Genomic DNA, 19905 nt, shown 5'->3' with positions numbered 1-19905 from the left:
CAGGGTCACACAGCTAGTAAGTGTTAAGTATCTGAGGCAAGATTTGAACTCAGATACTCCTGACTCCAGGGCCGGTGCTCTATCCACTGTACCATCTAGCTGCCCCAACATTTATTTTTATTAGATTTTGAGTTCCAAATTTTTCTCCCTGCATCCTCTTTCCCCTCCCTGAGACAGTAAGCAATCTGATATAGATTATATATGTACAATCATGTTAAACAAATTTCTACATTAGTCATGTTGTTAAAGAACAAAAAGAGAAAAACATGAGAAAGAAAAAAAAGTGAAAATAGCTTGCCCGAGATTGTATTTAGACTCCATAGTTTTTTCCATGAATATGGATGACATTTTCCATCATGAGTCTTTTGGAATCACTGTATTACTGAGAAGAGCTAAGTCTATCATAGTTAATCATCACAAAAGTTACTGTTACTTTGTAAAATGTTCTTCTGGTTCTGCTCACTTCACTCAGTATTAATTCATGTAACTCTTTCCAGGTTTTTCTAAAATCTGCCTGTTCGTCATTTCTTATAGCACAATGATATTCCACTACATTCATATACCATAGCTTGTTCAACCATTCCCCAATTGATGGACATTCCCTTGATTTCTAATTCTTTACCACCACAAAAAAGAGCTGTTATAAATATTTTTGTACATGTGGGTCCTTTTACCTTTTTATGATCTCTTTGAGATACAGACCTAGTAGTGGTATTGCTGGATCAAAGGGTATGCACTGTTTTATAGCCCTTTGGGTATAGTTCAAAATTGCTGTTCAGAATGGTTGGATCAGTTCACAACTCCACCAACAAAGCATTAGTGTTCCAATTTTCCTTTTCTGTTATATTAGTCAATCTGATAGGTGTGAGGTGGTACCTCAAAGTTATTTTGATTTGTATTTCTCTAACTGATAGTGAATTAGAGGACTTTTTCATGTGACTATAAATAGCTTTAATTTCTTTGTCTGAAAACTGCCTGTTCATATCCTTTGATAATTTATCAATTGGGGAATGACTTGTATTCTCATAAATTTGACTCACCTCTCTATGTATTTGAGAAATGAGACCTTTATCAGAAACACTGTCTGTAAAAATTGTTTCACAGCTTTATGCTTTCTTTCTAATCTTGGTTGCATTGGTTTTGTTTGTGCAAAACTTTTTTTTGGTGGGGCAATTAGGGTTAAGTGACTTGCCTAAGGTCACACAGCTAATGTCAAATGTTTGAGGCTTGGATTTGAACTCAGGTCCTCCTGAATCCAGGGTCGGTGCTCTATCCACTGTGCCACCTAGCTGCCCGCTTGTGCAAAACTTTTTAACTTAATCAAAATTATCTATTTTGCATTCATAATGTTCTCTGTGTTGTTTGGTCATAAATTCTTCCCTTCTCCATAGATATGATAAGCAAACTATTCCTTCCTCTCTTAATTTGCTTATAGTATCATCCTTTGTACCTAAATCATGTGACCTTGTCTTGGTATATGTCCATACTCCTTCAAAGACCATTGGCAGTTCAGACATGAGGTGATGAAAGCCTCTCTTTATGAAATGGTCCAGGCCCTCATCACCTCATGTCTAAAATATTGCAATAGCCTTCTGCTTGGTCTCTGCCTCAGATCTCTTCCCAATACAGCCTATTCTCCACTCAACTGTCAAATGAATCCTCCTAAAGCACAGATCTAGCTATATCGAACCTTATCACTATACCACCATTCAATAAACTCTAATGATTTTTTTAGCTTCAGGATCAAATATAAAATCCTATTTGCTGTATAAAGCCATTCATAACCAGACCCATTCCTACCTTTCCACTTTCTTACACCTTATTCCCCTCCACATACCCTGCTTTTCCAGTGACACGGGTTTCCTCACTATTCCTGAAACATGACACTTCATCTCCCAACTCTGGGCATTTCCATTGGCTGTCCCCCATGCCTGGCATTCTCTCTCTCTCTTTATATCTCCTGCCTTCCCTGACTTCCTCAACTAAAAATGCCATGTTCTACCCGAAGCTTTTTGTATCTCCTGTAATGTTAGTGTCTTCTCTCTTTTGATTATCTTAAATTTATCCTATATACACTTTATTCTTATATAGATATTTGCATATTTTCTCCCCCATTAGACTGTAAGCTCATTGAGTACAGATACTGACTTTCTCCCTTATTTGTATCCATAGTGCTTAGCACAGTGCCTGACAAATAGTAGGTGCTTATAAAAGCTTATTGACGACTTGATTTTGCATTGGCTCAACATTCACATCTTCCAGTTCTTTCATTAGCTTAAATATAATTCATCTGGGCCTGGTGACTCAGACTCATCAAAGGCAGTTAGGTATTCTCTTACAATCATTCTGCATATCCTGAGGATCATCTTCCTCTTAGCCCTTTTATTTTGTCTTTCCCAATCCAAAGATCATTCTCCTTGGCAGAGAAAACAGAAGCAAAGTGAAGTAAGCAGCTCCAACTTCTCTATCATCAATTATCATAGTGTCATCCCCCTTAAGGAGCAGTTATATCCCTTATTTGACCCTTCCCATTTCTCCCACTATGGCTTTTTTAAAAAATCCCTATCCCCTTTGTATTCCCCTTAGATTACTTTGAAAGTTCTAACTCATTCTGAATATTGTATTAAGCTGCAAGTACTGAGTATTCTAATAGATTCCAATAGAATGTAAGTTCGTGTTTTATATTTGTATCCCAAACTCCTAGAACAGTGTTTTTACATAGTCAGTTACTGTGACATTAATAAATACTTGAAAGTTTTAATTTAATTTATTAATACATTATAATAAATTTATTCTTTAATAATAAATTTATTTAACTTATTCATTTAAATATTGGTTTAATTTATAGCTACTTTAAAAGCATGGACAAATGTTTCTCATTTGATTAATAATACTTCTATGACCATTGTTATTCTTTTTTTTTTTTTTACTGAGGCAATTAGGGTTAAGTGACTTGCCCAGGGTCACATAGCTAGTAAGTGTTAAGTATCTGAGGCAGGATTTGAAATCAAGAACTCCTGAATCCAGGGCTGGTACTTTATCCACTTCGACACCTAGCTGCCCTGACCGTTGTTATTCTTATAGAACCATGCTGCATTTTGGTATTCAGTCTCTGTTGCCTGTCCTTGCTTCCAGCTTCTGTACTGTCTTTTCAAAAATCTAAGTTGTTTAGTGAGTTCCCTGTGATCCATATTAGTCTCTTTTATTTTTAGTTCCCTTTTTACCCTTCATTATCCCTTCTTGTGTCTTCAGAACTTCATTCTTGAGAGCTTCCCATTCCTTCTGACTTCCTGTGTAAAATTTTAAGCCATGGGATCTTCCTTAATCTTTCTCTGAATCCTTTTAAGTCCATTCTTAATCAGTCTAAAAGCATTTATTAAACACCCTCAATGTGGCAGGAAGCTCTGGGCATACACAGATAAAAGTAAGACAATTCCTGACCTCAAGGAGTTGGCATTATAAGGGAAACATGTACATATAAGTATATACATAATGTATATACATAAATACATAAAGCATAGGTTATATACATGTGTCAGACTTTCACAAATTCTTGGAGCTAATGAGTAGGGGACTGTCATAGTCAGACTTGTGCTGTTAAGAATCAATCAGGGGGCAGCTAGGTGGCACAGTGGATAGAGCACCAGCCCTGGATTCAGGAGGACCTGAGTTCAAATCTGACCTCAGACACTTGACACTTACTAGCTATGCAACCCTGGGCAAGTCACTTAACCCTCATTGCCTCCCCCCAAAAAAAGGAATCAACCAACAAGCATTTAATTGTTTACGATGTACCAAGTTCTGTACTAAGTTCTAGGAATACAAAGAAAAACACAAACACTGCCCCTACCCTCAAAAAGCTTACATTCTAGTGGAAGGGGGAACTTATATATAAATCAGAATATAAAAGATTAATACAGAATAGAAGAGAGACAACTCTCCAGTTCTGTTCAGCAGCCCATGAATAGTAGCAAAGGAAGTGGATACTAGGCGCAGAGGAAAGGGCTGAGTGGATCTGGAATGGGACATTGGAGAAGGGGTAAGGATGAAGGGGATAGGAATGAGGGAGCAAATAGTTGAGGTTGTAGAGAGGGCTTTGTTCTTTAGAGGAGGTTCAATATTGTAGTGGTGTGTCCAGGCCCAGTTGGAGGCTCTTCCCCTGAGAAGTGGAACGATGATCTACTTGCTGGGGTCGGTTAGAGGGTACTCTTCCCTTAGAAAAGCAAGGCAATTAATCAACCAGATACTACCTGACTAGGACCAGGTGGTAACAAATCCCTAGTTAGGCAAGCATCCCCACTCCCCAAAAGCTGTAACCCCCCCCACCTACCCCCCTATAAAAGCATTGTCTTCCCTCTGGCTCAAGAAGAAAGATGTTGTAAAACTACTCCTCCCTGGGAGCTGAAGTCTTACACTTCTCCTCCTGGACACATCCCCTCATACTGACTAAAAAGTTTACTATATCTGATCAGAACGTGTTTGAGAATTAATTCTTTAAGTAAGGGATATCCGGAACCAGTGTTTCCCTTTGACAATATCACAGAGATGATGAGAGTAGGAAGATATTAAAATATAATAACCATTGGAGAATGAAGATAGGCAGAGTAATAGTGAAGTCTGCAGATGATAACAGGTGATTAGAAGACTGAAGATTTTTTTGTGCTGGCACCACCCACCCCCAACTCCCTAACCTTTCTGGCTGCTGTGAACTAGGACAAGCCTAATGATGTTGTGGCCCTCTGTTTTGAGGAATGGTATGTCCTTACCCTGCCTCACCACCCAAAGAGCAGGATCTGGCCTTGCTGAACCCTTAAGCGAGTCGAAAAACTTAGGGAAGGGACACTAATGCACTATTGGTGGAGTTTTGAACAGATCCAACCATTCTGGAGAGCAGATTGTAACTGTGCCCAAAGGGCTGTAATACTGTGTAAATCCTTTGACACAGGAATACTACTACTAGTTCTGTATCCAAAAGACATTAAAAGGGGGGAGGACTATTTGTGCAAGAATATTTATAGCAGCTCTTTTTGTGATGGCAAAGAATTGGAAATAATGGGGATGTCATCAATTGGGGAATGACTAAACAAGTTGTGGCATATAATTATAATAGAATATTAATATGCTATAAGATATTATGAGCTTTATGATTTCAGATGATTTCAGAAAAATCTATAAAGACATATATACACTGACGTGAAGTAAATGGAACCAGGAGAACATTATACACAGTAACAGAAATACTGTAAGATTATCAACTATGAATGACAACTATTCTCAGCAATAAAATGAGCCGACATTTCCAAAGGACTCAAAATGAAAAATGCTATTCACCTGCAAAAAGAGAACTGATAGTCTAAATGAAGATTGAAGCATACAATTTTTCACTTTCTGTGATAATTTTTCACTTTTTTTCATGGTTTTTGTTTTTCCTTTGGGTCTGTGTCTTTCACAATGTAACTAATATGATAATAGATTTTGCATGATTGAACAGGTATAGCCTACATTTTTTAAATGTTATTTTATTTTCGCAGGGCAATGAGGGTTAAGTGACTTGCCCGGGGTCACACAGCTAGTAATTGTCAAGTGTTTGAGACCCGATTTGAACTCAGGTCCTCCTGAATCCAGGGCTGGTGCTCTATCCACTACACCACCTAGCTGCCCCCAAGTATAACCTATCTTACTATCTCAGAGAAAGGGGAGGTGAGGGAGGGAGAGAAAACATTTGGAACTCAAAAAAATTTTGAATGAATATTTAAAATTGTATTTACATGTAAATGGAGGAAAAATAAAATATTATTTAAAAAAAAAAGAAAAACCTAAGAAAGGTGGAAAATGGTTTATCCTGACTTTTCCCTGCCAACTGAGAGCAAGGGCCAACTGATGTGCCCTCACTTTGACAGATAGGTGGAAGATGTATTGGAATGGGACAAGACAGGGGAAGGGAACCAATTAGGAGTCTATTATAATAGTCCAAGAGAGTGGTGATGAGGGAACAGTAGTAGGGTGGTGGTTCTATTGAAGGAAAGAAGTATACAGTTGGGAGCAATATTGTGAGATATTGTCCATGAAAACCTAGAGGATGGAGAAGCATTCTTTAAGCTCATTTGTCTTCTCCTTTAGGGAGGAGACTGGCTTGGAAGTCAACAAATATTAATTTAATACTTACTATTTGTCAGGTACTGTGCTGAGTGCTAGGGATACAAAAGCAAAAGTCAGTCCCTGCTCTCAAGGAGCTCACAGTCTAATGGGGGGAGTGTGCAAACAAGATATAGACAGGACAAATTGGAGATAATCACAGATGGAAAGCACTAGCATTAAAGAGGATCAGGAAACACTGCACTTTTATTATGAATAGCAATCACTTGGCTGTAGCAGAAATACAAGCTTTGTACATTCCATGTAAGTCAGAGAAGAATTTGCCTTGCTTTCCATACCTCCTGCAAGTGAGAATTTCAGTTTCTATCTTTCAAATTGTTATACACAATTAAAATTACTCAATTCATTAGCACCTAATCACTGACTAGAAAGCCTGTATAGCTGCCCTTAAAAGCCCGATAGAAACATTTAATCTCCTTTCCCTTTTCTCCATAACTTCTTACCATGTCTTATCAAATTTGCTTTATTCTCTCTTCATTTACTTTGCCTTGCCAAGTACCTCTCCTTCTTAAATTATTTTACCCAGGTCTTACTCCTCAAACTTTCTCCTTCCAATTAATTCCTCATTGTCTTTTCTTCAAGATCTCCCTAATTTGACTGGACAGCTGAGTGAATTGTCCCGAATAACCAAGACAGCTAGATCCTCACGGACAGAATTTGTGTCTTTGCTATCATAACCTATTGCTTCACAACCAATATCTTAAGAAGTTGGGCAGTATATGAAGTTCATAGTGGGAAAAAGGCATTGGCATGTGAAAGCATGAACTTAGGAATCTGGATGTAGTTTCTCTTCCCATTTTTTAACCTTTGGTGAAAGTGCTAATTCCTAAAAGATGAAGCCTTTTTTAACTTTAGGAGATTCAAAAAGGGTTTTATGGTCTTGAAGCACTACTGTGTCAATGTGATATAACTATCTAAATTTGGGTACATCTGTAAAAGGTATAAAATTTCATTTTTTAGTGAACATTCAATAAAAGTGAGCTACCTCTGAAATTCTCATTCACTTCTGTTGAATGTCCTGCCTCTAAGTACAATATTAATTGTGAAAAGAAAAATCATCAGTTTTGCTGAAACCAATATGCTACTGATGATTTTTAAAAGATTGTTCCTAATTTCTCCTTCCCGAATTCAATGTCTCACCTTCTTCACAATACTAAAGCCCTCCAAATCACCTTAATAATTTCTCTTTCCTTATTCAATTAATCTTTCTCCTCCAGCCTCTTTTCTGACACATAACTTTCTCCTTCTGAATCCAAAAAAATCACCAGTGATATGTTTCCCTAAAATGCCGAGTGGTGTCAGTGGGTATCAGGAAAGTCGAGTTGGTCAGTTGGTTCTAGATCCTTTCTGTTCCCTCTTCCCTGCTAGATAGGGGCAAAGTAGAGTCCTCAGGCCTTTCCTGTATCCTCACTGGATCTTTTCTTCAGTCACCATCCTGTATTTCCAAGCTTTATGACAAGAGAAAAAAGGAGAGACCTTTGTATTCTTCTATAGGCTAAATTAGATTTCAAGGGAACTCAGGTTTGTAATGGGCAAGGTGGTGGCAACTAGAAACCAAAAGGGGATGCTAGTGAACTATTGCCTGTAATTTGAAGGTGGATGAAAATATTCAGCCATTGCATTACACAGGATGTCACTAGACTGTTACAAAAGATTTGTTTTCAAGCTGAACTTCAAGGAGTTTATTTGCCCCTTAAAAACCACACTTGCAATTTAAGTACATGCTCAGAGCTATTCAAGCTACATTCTGTGTGCCTTCTTAAAGGTAGGAGATAGAGTATCTCAACTGAAATTCATCTTACAGATTTATAGAAATGAATTTTGTACCTTAATTATAAAATATATATTTTTTATTAAACATATCACCTCTATTTTGAAAACAGATGTTAAACAACTTTAAACAATACTTTAAGGGTAACCTATTATGACACTTTAAAAAACAAATTTTAATTACATTCATAAAAGTGAGTTCTAAATCTAATATTTAACCATTTCCTTTCTTAGCTCTTTACACTGTTTAACTGTGCCTTCAGTTTCAAAAAGGACTTGGTTATTTTAATCCACTGTTTCATTTCACCCCTGTCAATTGGGATTCCCCTCATCTCTATAGTTGCCTACCCCAGTCAGCTTGTTTCTTGGCTTCAGGTATGGGCATTACAACTCAGGCAATCATTTGAGATGCCCTCTTCTAAAACCTACTTCCAAGATAATTCTTATGGAGAATTTCAGATGCAGTCAGCTATCTCAGCACTTCATCCTCCTGTGAAAAAGAAAAAAGAAGGAAGGAAGGAAGGAAGGAAGGAAGGAAGGAAGGAAGGAAGGAAGGAAGGAAGGAAGGAAGGAAGGAAGGAAGGAAGGAAGGAAGGAAGGAAGGAAGGAAGGAAGGAAGGAAGGGGTGGAGAGTGGGAGGGAGGGAGGAAGGGAGGAAGGAAATAAAGACAATGCTTCTAGTCACTTAGAGGGTACATGGACTTAAACAAAGCTATAGAGTATGCTTTTGTTGTTAGCTTTTCAATGATCTCTGATTTTAATGCTGTAGTTATTCCCCTTCCCTGAAGCAGGATGTAACTCCATGACTTAAAAGACTTGGGAGAAAGGCAATGACCAAAAATTCATCACCCTGTGGCCAAATGCATCTTGCCAAACATAACTAGGTTGGTCCTCCCATGACAATAATTTGCGACAAGATCCAAACAGCCTTTTTAAGTTTGGCATAATTTTTTCACAGTTTGTATTATACTAAAATAGTATTTGAGCATCCAGGGTCAGTCAGTAGGTCAAAAAGAATTTGTTGGAGCAGCTAGGTGGCCCAATGGATAAAACACCAGCCCTGGATTCAGGAGGACCTGAGTTCAAATCTGGCCTCAGACACTTGATACTTACTAGCTATGTGATCCTGGACAAATCATTTGACCCTCACTACCCTGCAAAAAAAAAATTGATAATCGCTTATTATGTACCAGGCACTGTGCTAAGAGATACCCCCAAAAAAGTAAAAACAGTCCCTGACCTCAAGGAGTATACATTCTAAGGGGAGAGACAACATGGAAAGGTAAATAAGTACACTATACTTGAATGAAATGCTGAAGTAAGAATTTAGTAAAAGTGTTCGTTGTTCAAAATAACACTTCGTATACTATCACCATCTGAATATGGCAGCTAGAGTAATTATTAGATGACTATTTTTAGTAACTGGCTTTAGATACAGAAACAAAGGTAGCTTAAAGTAACAAAATCCAAAATTTAAAAATTAAGTGATTTTATTGGAACCTGATCAGACCACATCTAAAGTATTATAGCCAGGTCTAGCATTCTCTCCCTCCTCATCTCTCTCCCACATGGCTTTCTTCAAGTCTCAGCTAAGGTCCCACCTTTTCCAAGAACCCTTCCCAGTCTTTCTTCATTTTAGTGCCTTCCCTCTAAGACTAACCCCAATGTATCCCATATGTATTTTACTTTTTCATAGGTGTTTACATATTTTCCCCCATTAGATTGAGAGCTCTTTTAGAGCAGAGTGGTTTTGCTTTTCTTTGTGTCCCCAGCACTTTAACATAATTCCTGGCACACAATAAGCACTTAAATTCTTTTTGACCTACTACTGACTATGGATTCTCAAACACTTTATTCTCAAACAAAATATAAGATCTGATGAAATTGTATCTGTGTCCAGTACATAGTAGGTGCTTCATGAATTCTTGTTTATTTGATGACTTGAGAAGTACTTAGAAAAACTGAAGTATATCCTGAGGAGGCCTGGTAGGGAATTGGAAACTAGAATATACAAGGATCAATTAGAGGAACTAGCCATGTTTGGTCTGGACAAAAAAGATTTGAGTGGGGGGTGGACTTAATTATTGTCTTCCAGTATTTGAAAGGCTGTCATGTTGAAAAGGGTATTATTCTTGCTCTGTTAGTCCCAGAGAGCAGAATAAGTGGAAGTTACAAAGAGGCAGATTTCAGCTTTATGAAAGAAAGAATCAGAAAGTAAAATGGCTTTAGGGGAATAGGCATGTGGATCAGGAGTAGGAACCTGGTGAGTGGAAAAATAAAGAGAAAAGAAGAGCAGGGGTGTGATTAGAGATTGGATTTCTTACAGACAATAACCAAGAATGGCTTATGTTTCCATTAGGACTTTGAGTGGAATATGATTAATTATGGTTCAAAGTCACCTGAGCAAATTAACATCGTGCCATCAGGCAAGACAAGGGAAGCTCCAGAAAAGAACAGGAAGCACCCTGTTAAAAATAAAAATAAAAGGTCTCTTAGCTGTGTGACACTGGGCAAGTCACTTAACCCTCATTGTCCTGCCCTTCCCCCAAAAAAAGTCTCACTCATTTACTTGACCTGATGCAAAGTGAAATAAGCAGAACCAGGAAAACAGCATATATGACAACAATATAAATGTAAAGGACAACCACAAAACAATAAAAATGAATGTATCAAAATTACAAAAAATAAACTTGGCCCCCAAAAGGAGATATGAGGGCAGCTAGGTGGCACAGTAGATAGAGCACCAGCCCTGGATTCAGGAGGACCTGAGTTCAAATCTGGCCTCAGACATTTAATACTTACTAGCTGTGTGACCCTGGGCAAGTCACTTAACCCCAGTTGCCTCACCAAAACAAAAAGGCGATATGAGAAGACTACTCACCCCAGAAATCCTTTGCAGAGATGAGGGGTCTCCCACAGGTGTAGAACACTCTATATATAATGTCAGATTTTTTGATATGTTGATTGGTTTTGCTGAATTTTTTTAATCTTTCTCTTCAAAAAAAAAAGTTTTTGCTATAATGGATAGCTCTCTGAGAGTTGGAAGAGGAAAGATATAGAGAGATATATCTAGGCAAAATAAATACAAACGATCAATAAAATATGTTCAATATTTGTGTGTATATATACATACATATTTAAAGACTCCATCAAGAACTCCCAGTGCAATTAATAGATGTGGCGGGTAGATCATTTGTCATGGTAGTTAATCACAAGATCTACCAAATAACAATAATGGAGAACTGAGTGTCTCTTCTGTCTGCAAGTCTTCCAGGCAAGGAGAGAGTTGTCTACATCAATGGTGTAGAAATAGAAACCTACATATTGATTTAGAAAACCACAAATTAACATTATCTACACTGTATTATATTTTTATTTATTTTGTTACACATATCCTACTTACATTTTAATATAGTTCTAGGTACATTCAGCTACAAAAAGTCTACATATGTACTTCATTATGACACAGTGAATTAATGTTGAGTTGAAGTCAATAAGATCTAGGTTCAAATACTAACATTTACTATCTGTGTAAACAAAGGCAAGTTATATAATCTCTCTGAGACTTGGTTTCTGTACAATAACGATGATAATACCTATAGCAAAGGATCCTATGAGGATAAAATGAATTAGTTTATATAAAATGATTTGCAGATGATAAAGACTATATCATTATTATTTTTGTTACTACCACTACTGTTGCTGCTGCTGCTACTATTACTACTACTACTACTACTACTGCTGCTGCTGCTGCTGCTGCTGCTGCTACAGCTAGGTAGAGCAGTGGAAAGAATGCTAAGACTGGACCAAGACTCATCTTTCTGAGTTCAAATCTGGCCTCAGACACTTACTAACAGTGTGACCCTAGGGTAGTCACTTAACCCCATTTGCCTCAGTTTCCTCAACTGTAAAATGATCTGGAGAAGGAAATGGCAAACCACTCCAGTATCTCTGCCAAGAAAAAACCAAATGGGATCACAAAGAGTTTAACACAACTAAAAAAAAAACCCTACTAGTGCTGCTGCCCTGCCTCTGTTGCCACCATCACCATCACCTCCAGTACTACTACTACTCTGTTCTAATCTTTAGAATAAGGATTGAACCTATGATCTCACTGGTATAAAGGATTCCTGACTAAGAAACTCCCTCCACCCATTCAGGTCAGCATGTTCTCTGCAACTCATAATATCAGAGAATTACCTAGAACACACAGATAGTATATACGAGAGACAGGACTTGAACCTAATACTTCATGGCTCTAATGGTGGACCTAATTTCTTTTAGTGCTTTTATGATTCTGGGCAGAGGTCTGTTTCATTATTTCTAGCTTGTGCACCATGCCTGTTGCCTAAGTCCCTAGAGCTAAGCATAAGTTCTTATGATTAGATAGATTTGATTATAAATGCTTGTCATATAATATAATTAAACTAATTTTGTCAATAAATAGCCAAATGAACTCAATCTTAAAGAAGTTACTTAACCTCTCTGGCCCTTATAGAAAGGGATATAAACTAACTGGAGTTACTTGAGAGAGGAAAAATGAGAAAAATGTGTTGTACCAAGGAGAAATAAGAATGAATTGATAAAATGGCTTTTAAGGTAATTGCAAACAAGTTTCACAAATGTTTTGAACAATAATAGACTCATTGGAATAAATGTATTATCTACAAATGTAATTGTTCTGAATTTATATAGAGAGGTTCTGGTATGATTTTTTTAATGTAAAGAAATTTTTATCACTTTTATCATTCAATTAGCACACAGTTGTTTCTTTAAGCAAATGTAATGTTCTAATTCCAGTTTTCTGGGAAAAGGCAACATGTAGGATTAGGACTAAAATGGAAAAGGCTTTTAATCTTAAGGATTTAAAATCAAACCCATTAACTGTGACCTTTGAGTTTGAATTCCATTTAAACTAAAGCTCTGAGGCTTGTTAAGATTTAGTTTTAATGTGATGATGAATCAAAGAATTAAAATTGAACAACAGTAAGGGTTCTCATCCATTCTGAAGATAAAGGTCAACAAGTAGTCAATAAGTCAACAAACATTTATTAAACTCTTACTATGTGCCAGGCACTATGCTAAGTGCTAATAGTATGAAGAAAAACAAAAACATTCATGTCAGGAGCCCAGACCCAAGACCAACAAAGATAATTGAAAGGGTTTAAGTCTAATAATAAAAAAGCCAAGGCCAGACAAAGAGGATTATCAATAATTAAAATAAATAGCAGGGGGTTTTCTCTTTCTTTTTTAATCTTTGTTACCAGAGATTGTATGCTGAGTAGAGGAAGGGGGATATATTTCAAAATGAAAATGAAGTAGAAATAAAGAATAATTGTAGAAGCATAAAACCCACAAAAGTCAGATTAATACATGCTATACAGCAATGGAGGACTGGGGGGCAAGGTTCTACAGAGCTTATACAGTCATGATAAGAGCTTTTTGCTTGATGTTGCCCTATCCTTAGACTATATTTAAGCACACATACCTAAGTCAACAATGTAGGCGTCTTCACCAGCAGTCATCATGGCTATTCATCATGTCCTTTCCTAGATGACCCTAATAAGACTTATGTGGGTAGTTTATAGCTCTGGACAGCAGTTCCCTAAGGTTTGAACCAAGCATGTATTTGGACCAACAGGACTGCTTTGATAATATGACCCACCCACTCCTTTACAATATACATTTAACCCACCTTTTGAGTTCTGCCTAAAAAAACAGATCAAGGAGAGACAAAGGCCTGTCTTTTCCCCTCATGGTGTTCCCTAGCTGCTAGGACCCTTGTATTTGACCTAAAGGAAGATTACCCAAAATGCAGTTGATCCATATTTCAATGATCTTCAGGTGCTGGAAGAGAGAGGAAAACTCTGAAAAGAAACCAACATGTAGAGGAGCTAGCAATCTCTATCATGTCCCTATGTCCAGCTTGATACACTAGAGACTTCAGGAATTCCCCTTGAGCAAGCTCTGGGGCAGCTAGGTGGCACAGTGGATAGAGCTTCAGCCCTGGATTCAGAAGGACCGGAGTTCAAATCCGACCTCAGACACTTGGCACTTACTAACTGTGTGACCCTGGGCAAGTCACTTAACCCTCATTGCCCTGAAATTTGAAAGAAAAAAAAGAAATGAGTTATCACAATCTGATTGAGAGAGAGAGAGAAGAAATTCATTCTGTATTGTATGGTATATATTCTGTGTATACTTTCTCTTATTTCTGTCTTGTTCTCAACTTAGATAAATGAGTTCATTTGCTATTTACTATGTGTGTTTATTGTGGAACTGGTATATCTGATAGAAAGGGAGTTAAGCCTTAGATTGATAGCATGGGGGCATTCCTTTCCTACTAAGAGATAGTGATCAAGAGTATAACTTAACCCTAAAAATTACTTACACTAATAATATTTAAGGGAGCAAATAGATATAATTCTAGTACCCCCACCCACCCCATGAGGAGACCAGAGTGACCAGCCTCTAGCCTTCAACTCCTGCTTCCTTTCCCTGAAGGAGCCAAAGTTTCCCTTGGTGAAGGGTCAGGGAATGAGATGATAGGTGATGGTTTAGATAGATAGATAGACAGACAGACAGACAGACAGACAGACAGATCGATGATAGATAGATAGATAGATAGATAGATAGATAGATAGATAGATAGATAGATAGATAAATAGATGATAGATATAGATGGATAGACAGACATTCTTGCCTCCAAGAGGCATATCTATGTAAAAAAATGCAGACATACAAAACCTACATGAACAAAATAAAACAGCACACACACCCTACCACCACCCCTACATAAGAAAGAGAAGGCTTACCTGGGGGTAAAGCTAAAAATGGGCTCCCTATAGCACCAGCAAATAACTCTCTAAAAAAGTAGAAATATCAGTGGATAAGGCTGAAGTTAGATATCTTGTGGCAGAGATATATCATAAAGACAGGATAGGATTTTTCAGAGGAAAGAGCTCTGACCTCACAGGGTCTATCAGAACTATTGGTAGAGCTGGTAGGCCTACCAGATAGCAAGAGTTAATTAATAGAAAATACCAGAGAACCCACTTTTGAATATGTGAAGTCTCCGAGAATAGCAAATACTGAAATCACATATCAAGAGTTCAAATTGTTCTATGAACCTAGCCTAATTGTTGAGATAACATTTACATTCATCAATACCACGTATTACAAAGGAGAACTGCCTTCCAAATGTGTGATGAGGTTGGTAAGCCTTCTACTGAGACTAATAGGAATAGAGGTGATACTCCTAAAAGAAGCAGACAGTCAAAATGACCCAAATGAACAAAGGGCTACAGAGATAGACTCATTTAAAGTTATCCCTAAAGAATGCACTAGGAGCAAAAACACCATGGATTTTTGAGAAATTGTTAGACTAAGTGAAAGTAAACAAGCAACGGGTACAGAGTACACTGACTAACACATCTAGCAAAAATTCTGCTCCAACAACCTCAAGAACATCTGGGAAAGCAAAGGAGCCACACTGCAGATGCAGACTTGATCATAAGAACTGACAAAAATATGATAAGATAGGGAACTTAGAATAAAATTGTCCTCTTTAAAAGGCTAACAAGACAAAAAACAAGGTGGGGAGTGGTGGTGCATTCCTGTAATTGCTACTACTGGGGAAGCTGAGGCTGATGGATCACTTGAGCTTCAGAGTTCTGAGTTTCACTAGAGTTAAAGTTATTCAAGTGTCTACACTAAGTCCAGAATCAATATGGTGAGTCCCAGGATGGGAGAATAGAGTCGAGTGGTGACAATGAACATTGAGAGAGCACTGGTCTCTAAACTCTAGAAATGGATACCAAGAAATTTACCTTGGATTAGTACCAGAAGCATGATAGATTTGGTTGAGACAGAAACTCAGCAAGATAACAGGTGTATTCTCACTGCATGAGTGGTGTGTAAAATGTACTCAAGGAGCAACTAATATCGAGCTTACCAACTCTTATCCACTCCAGGAATAATCTAGGAAGTTTCCTTTTATGTCTAAAGGAACACTCTAGAAATAACCTCAAATACGTATTGGCCAATGACAAGATCACAGAGCCCAGCAACCTGTGTTTATCACCAATAGTGGAAATATGGAAGAATGGAAAAGATACAAATGTATATAGACTAATGGACATTAAACAAAAACAATTTTTAAAATCCACTATGCCAAAAATTCATATGACCATAGATTTACAGCTGGGGGGGACATTAAAATCAATGAGTGTAGGGGCAGCTAAGTGGCACAGTGGATAAAGCACTGGCCTTGGATTCAGGAGGACCTGAGTTCAAATTCGTCTTCAGACACTTGACACTTACTAGCTGTGTGACCCTGGGCAAGTCACTTAACCCGAATTACCTTACCAAAAAAAAAGAATTCATTTGAAAAAAAATCAATGAGTGCAACCCCACGTTTTGCAAATGAGGAAACTGATTTCTAAAGAGGTTAAGTGATTTGTCCAAGGTCTGTCTTAGGTCTATGACCCAGAACTGGATAGAGGACAACAAAGCTGCTGGTTTGAACTTAGGAAACATGGCATAGGGGTAGCATTCCTGGGTATGGAGGCCCTGTCCTGTGTAAGTAGAAAGGTAGAAGTTCAGAAGGCAACAGCAGCAGTGGTATGGCTCAGAGCCCTGGCATTGCAAAGTGTCACATTGACCATTTAGATCAGCCTGCAAAGGAATAACCAAGACAGGAATCAAAGACAAAAGGGGAGCCCCAATTCTGTCATTCTGAACCAATAAGATTTTCAGTTGACTTATAGGGGCTGAGTCCAGAAGCAGACTACTCTTACAAACATGAATGAACAATGATGAAGGACTAAGCAAGGATAAACTGCTTACATTCAAATATGAGATGGTTCAGGAGGTCCATCTAAACCCTAATATTATCAAGGGTCATAGATGGAGTCTAATTAGACAAGGTCGGAAGTTGGTTGTATTATGTCTTGATGAACTTAAGAATGGAAACATAAGGGAAGAAGAACACATGGGAGGAGGAGAGGAGAAAAGAATGAGTAGTGAAAATAATTTCATATAATCAAGGTGCACAAGTATACATCTATACAAACAAGATGGAAGGGGTGGGGGGAACTTTGTCATTGTTGCTGTTTGTCTTTAGTTTCTGAAGAAGACTGATGACTTCACAGGGTGATGCCTTGACTTGTACATGAATTGGATTTAAGTGAGGCAGAATTGCACAAAATTGTCAGCCTTACTCTCTTTTCCAGAGTTTTCAAAGTCCAGTGGCAAGACAAGAGTCAGGACAACTGGAAATGGCCCAGGATGCAGTGGATGACCTTATGGTCTTCAGCATCTGACCAAGCTCTGAGCAATCCACAGCTCCTTTTTCAGCCATCTTCATGGCTGTTGGAAACAAATTGCTCTAATATGCTGAGTTACAGTAAGTTGCCTAAGTTAATTGTCAAGACCCTTGACAGAGAAAAACAGTTTTGCAGAGAAATCTTAGTATTCCCAGGACCCATAAGGTTTCAGATTGTTGGAAAACAACTACATACCTAATTGTGAAGAGAATGGACAACTAGCTTTTTTGGCAGCTAGTTTGTTTAGTGGATAGAACACTACCCTGGAGTACTCAGGAAGACCTGAGTTCGAATCCAGTCTCAGACTCTTACTAGCTGTGTGACCTCTATTTGCCTCAGTTTCCTCAGTGGTAAAATGGCAGAGTTGCACAAAATTGTCAGCCTCACTCTCTCTTCCAGCACCTAACTCACTGTGTCATTTTGAATATCAAATGAAATAATTGTTAAGTGTTTGACACAGTGCTAATTGACAAATCTAATGGCCTTTGCCCATACATCCTTCTTAACCATCCTACAGTCTTTGACACTGCCAATTACCCTTGATGCTCTGTTTGTAACATTATTTTCTACTGGTTCTCCTCCTCTGTCTTTTGCTAGATCTACATCTATGTCATTTTCACTAACCATGTGGATTCCCCAAGGCTCTGTCCTGGGCCCTCTTCTCTTATCCCACTATACTACTCACCCAGCGATCTCATCAGCTCTCATTGTTGCAATTATCATGTCTATGCAGATGACTCTGAAATCTACTTCAGCCCTAACCTCTCTCCTAACCTCCAGCCTCACTTCTTCAGCTACCTATTGAACATCTTAAAATGGATGTCCTATAGAAATTAGTAAATTCAGCAACTCCCAAATAGACCTCATTATCTTTACCTCCCCCAACCTTCCCCTCTTCCTAACTTCCCTATTACTATCAAGATCTCTATCACCCACATCACTATCCTTATACTCACCCAGGCTCAGAAACTACATGTCATCTTCAACTCCTCACTCTCTCTCACTATCCCCATATCCAATCCCCTGTCAAATCCTACCTTCATAACATTGCTTGAATATGTCCTTTCCTCTACTGTAATACTGCCCTTATCACCTCATACCTTGAACATTGCAATAGATGGCTCACCGACTCAATTCTCTCCCTATTCCAATCCATCCTCCACTCAGCAATCAAATGAATCTTCCTAAAACACAAGTCTGACCATATCTCACACACACACACACACACACACACACACACACACACACACACACACACATATTCTATAAACTCCAATAGCTTCCTATTACCTCCAGGATCCATGTAAAATTTTCTTTGATGTTTAATGCCCATCAGTACCTGACCGCTTTCTCCATTCCAGTCTCCTTACATGTTACTCCCTCTCACCCTAAGATCCAGTGACAATGGACTCTTTACTGTTCTTCTAATATGAGGCTCCATCTCTCAATTAAGAGGCATTTGCATTGATTATCCCCCATTCCTGAAATGCTCTCTCTCCTCAGCTCTAGCCTCCTAGCTTACCTGGGCTTCTTTCAAGTCTCAGCTGAAGTACCATATTCTACAGGAAGCCTTTCCCAGTCCTCCATAATCTTAGAAACCTCCCTCTGAAATTATTACTAATTTATCCTGTATATATTTCGTTTGGACATAGTAGTATATATTGTCCTCCCCTGCTCTTATTAGGTTGAAAATGGAGTGGTTTTTTGCTTTTGCTTTTTGACTTTCTTTGCGTCTGCAGTATTTTAGCACAGTGCCTGGCACATATGCATTTAATGATAGTTGACTGACATCTGCACGACCAATAAGTAAAACTACTCACATCATGTACAATGACATCTGTACCAAACAGTGGCTCAGCAAAATTTCCAGTGAAGTACATTTCCAGTGTGTACAGTAGCCCCATAGTCTTGCCTAGGTGCAGTTCCAAAAGGGGGAGAGAACTGGCTGAACGCAGAAGCAGTGACTACCCTGCCTAGAATTTCAGTCAGAGTTCTAGAACACATATGCTTCACAGATTCTAAAAATGCTATCAGCCAGTTTGGGCTCTCCACAAGTTTAGGTTTAGGAATGCTGGTCTATAGTTCTGAGGACTCTGATCAATCCATACCATCACCATGATGTTCAGATATTGTTAGACAGATCAGCAAATCACAAGAAAGCTCAGTCTTTTCTCCTCATGACTAAACCAACCTATGCTGTAACAGATAAAACTGAAGGTGTTTACATATATAGTTAGACAAAGGTACTATTAACGTATTAACCAATATCATGTATACCCTGCCTGCAATCATATCTTTAGCAATGTTTATATCAATTATTGAATGCCATGACTAAATACCATGAATTACATTGATGTTGTTCTGTTTGCTATTTGTGTTCACTTGATTATGGACTACTGTAATATACTATAGCTAAATCTATTTGTACATTGTGTTGCTATTTGAATTGCAAATGCTCAATCAATTTTGCAGGCCTATTAATGCAGTTATTTGTTTGCATTATTTTGTCATGTTTATTTTCCAGTTTCCTGTGCTTATGCATTTACTGCAGTGATATATATCTACTACATCCTATCTGTAATTTGGACATATACTTCCTGAAGCAGCTTTGCACTGTGTTCCCAATTCTAAATGAGGGAAGAGACAGAATAAA

Source organism: Dromiciops gliroides, chromosome 2 (genome assembly GCF_019393635.1).
Source record: "Dromiciops gliroides isolate mDroGli1 chromosome 2, mDroGli1.pri, whole genome shotgun sequence".
Classification (NCBI taxonomy): Eukaryota; Metazoa; Chordata; class Mammalia; order Microbiotheria; family Microbiotheriidae; genus Dromiciops; species Dromiciops gliroides.
The sequence above is the reverse complement of the archived record's forward strand: the minus strand, read 5'-3'. Positions refer to the sequence as shown.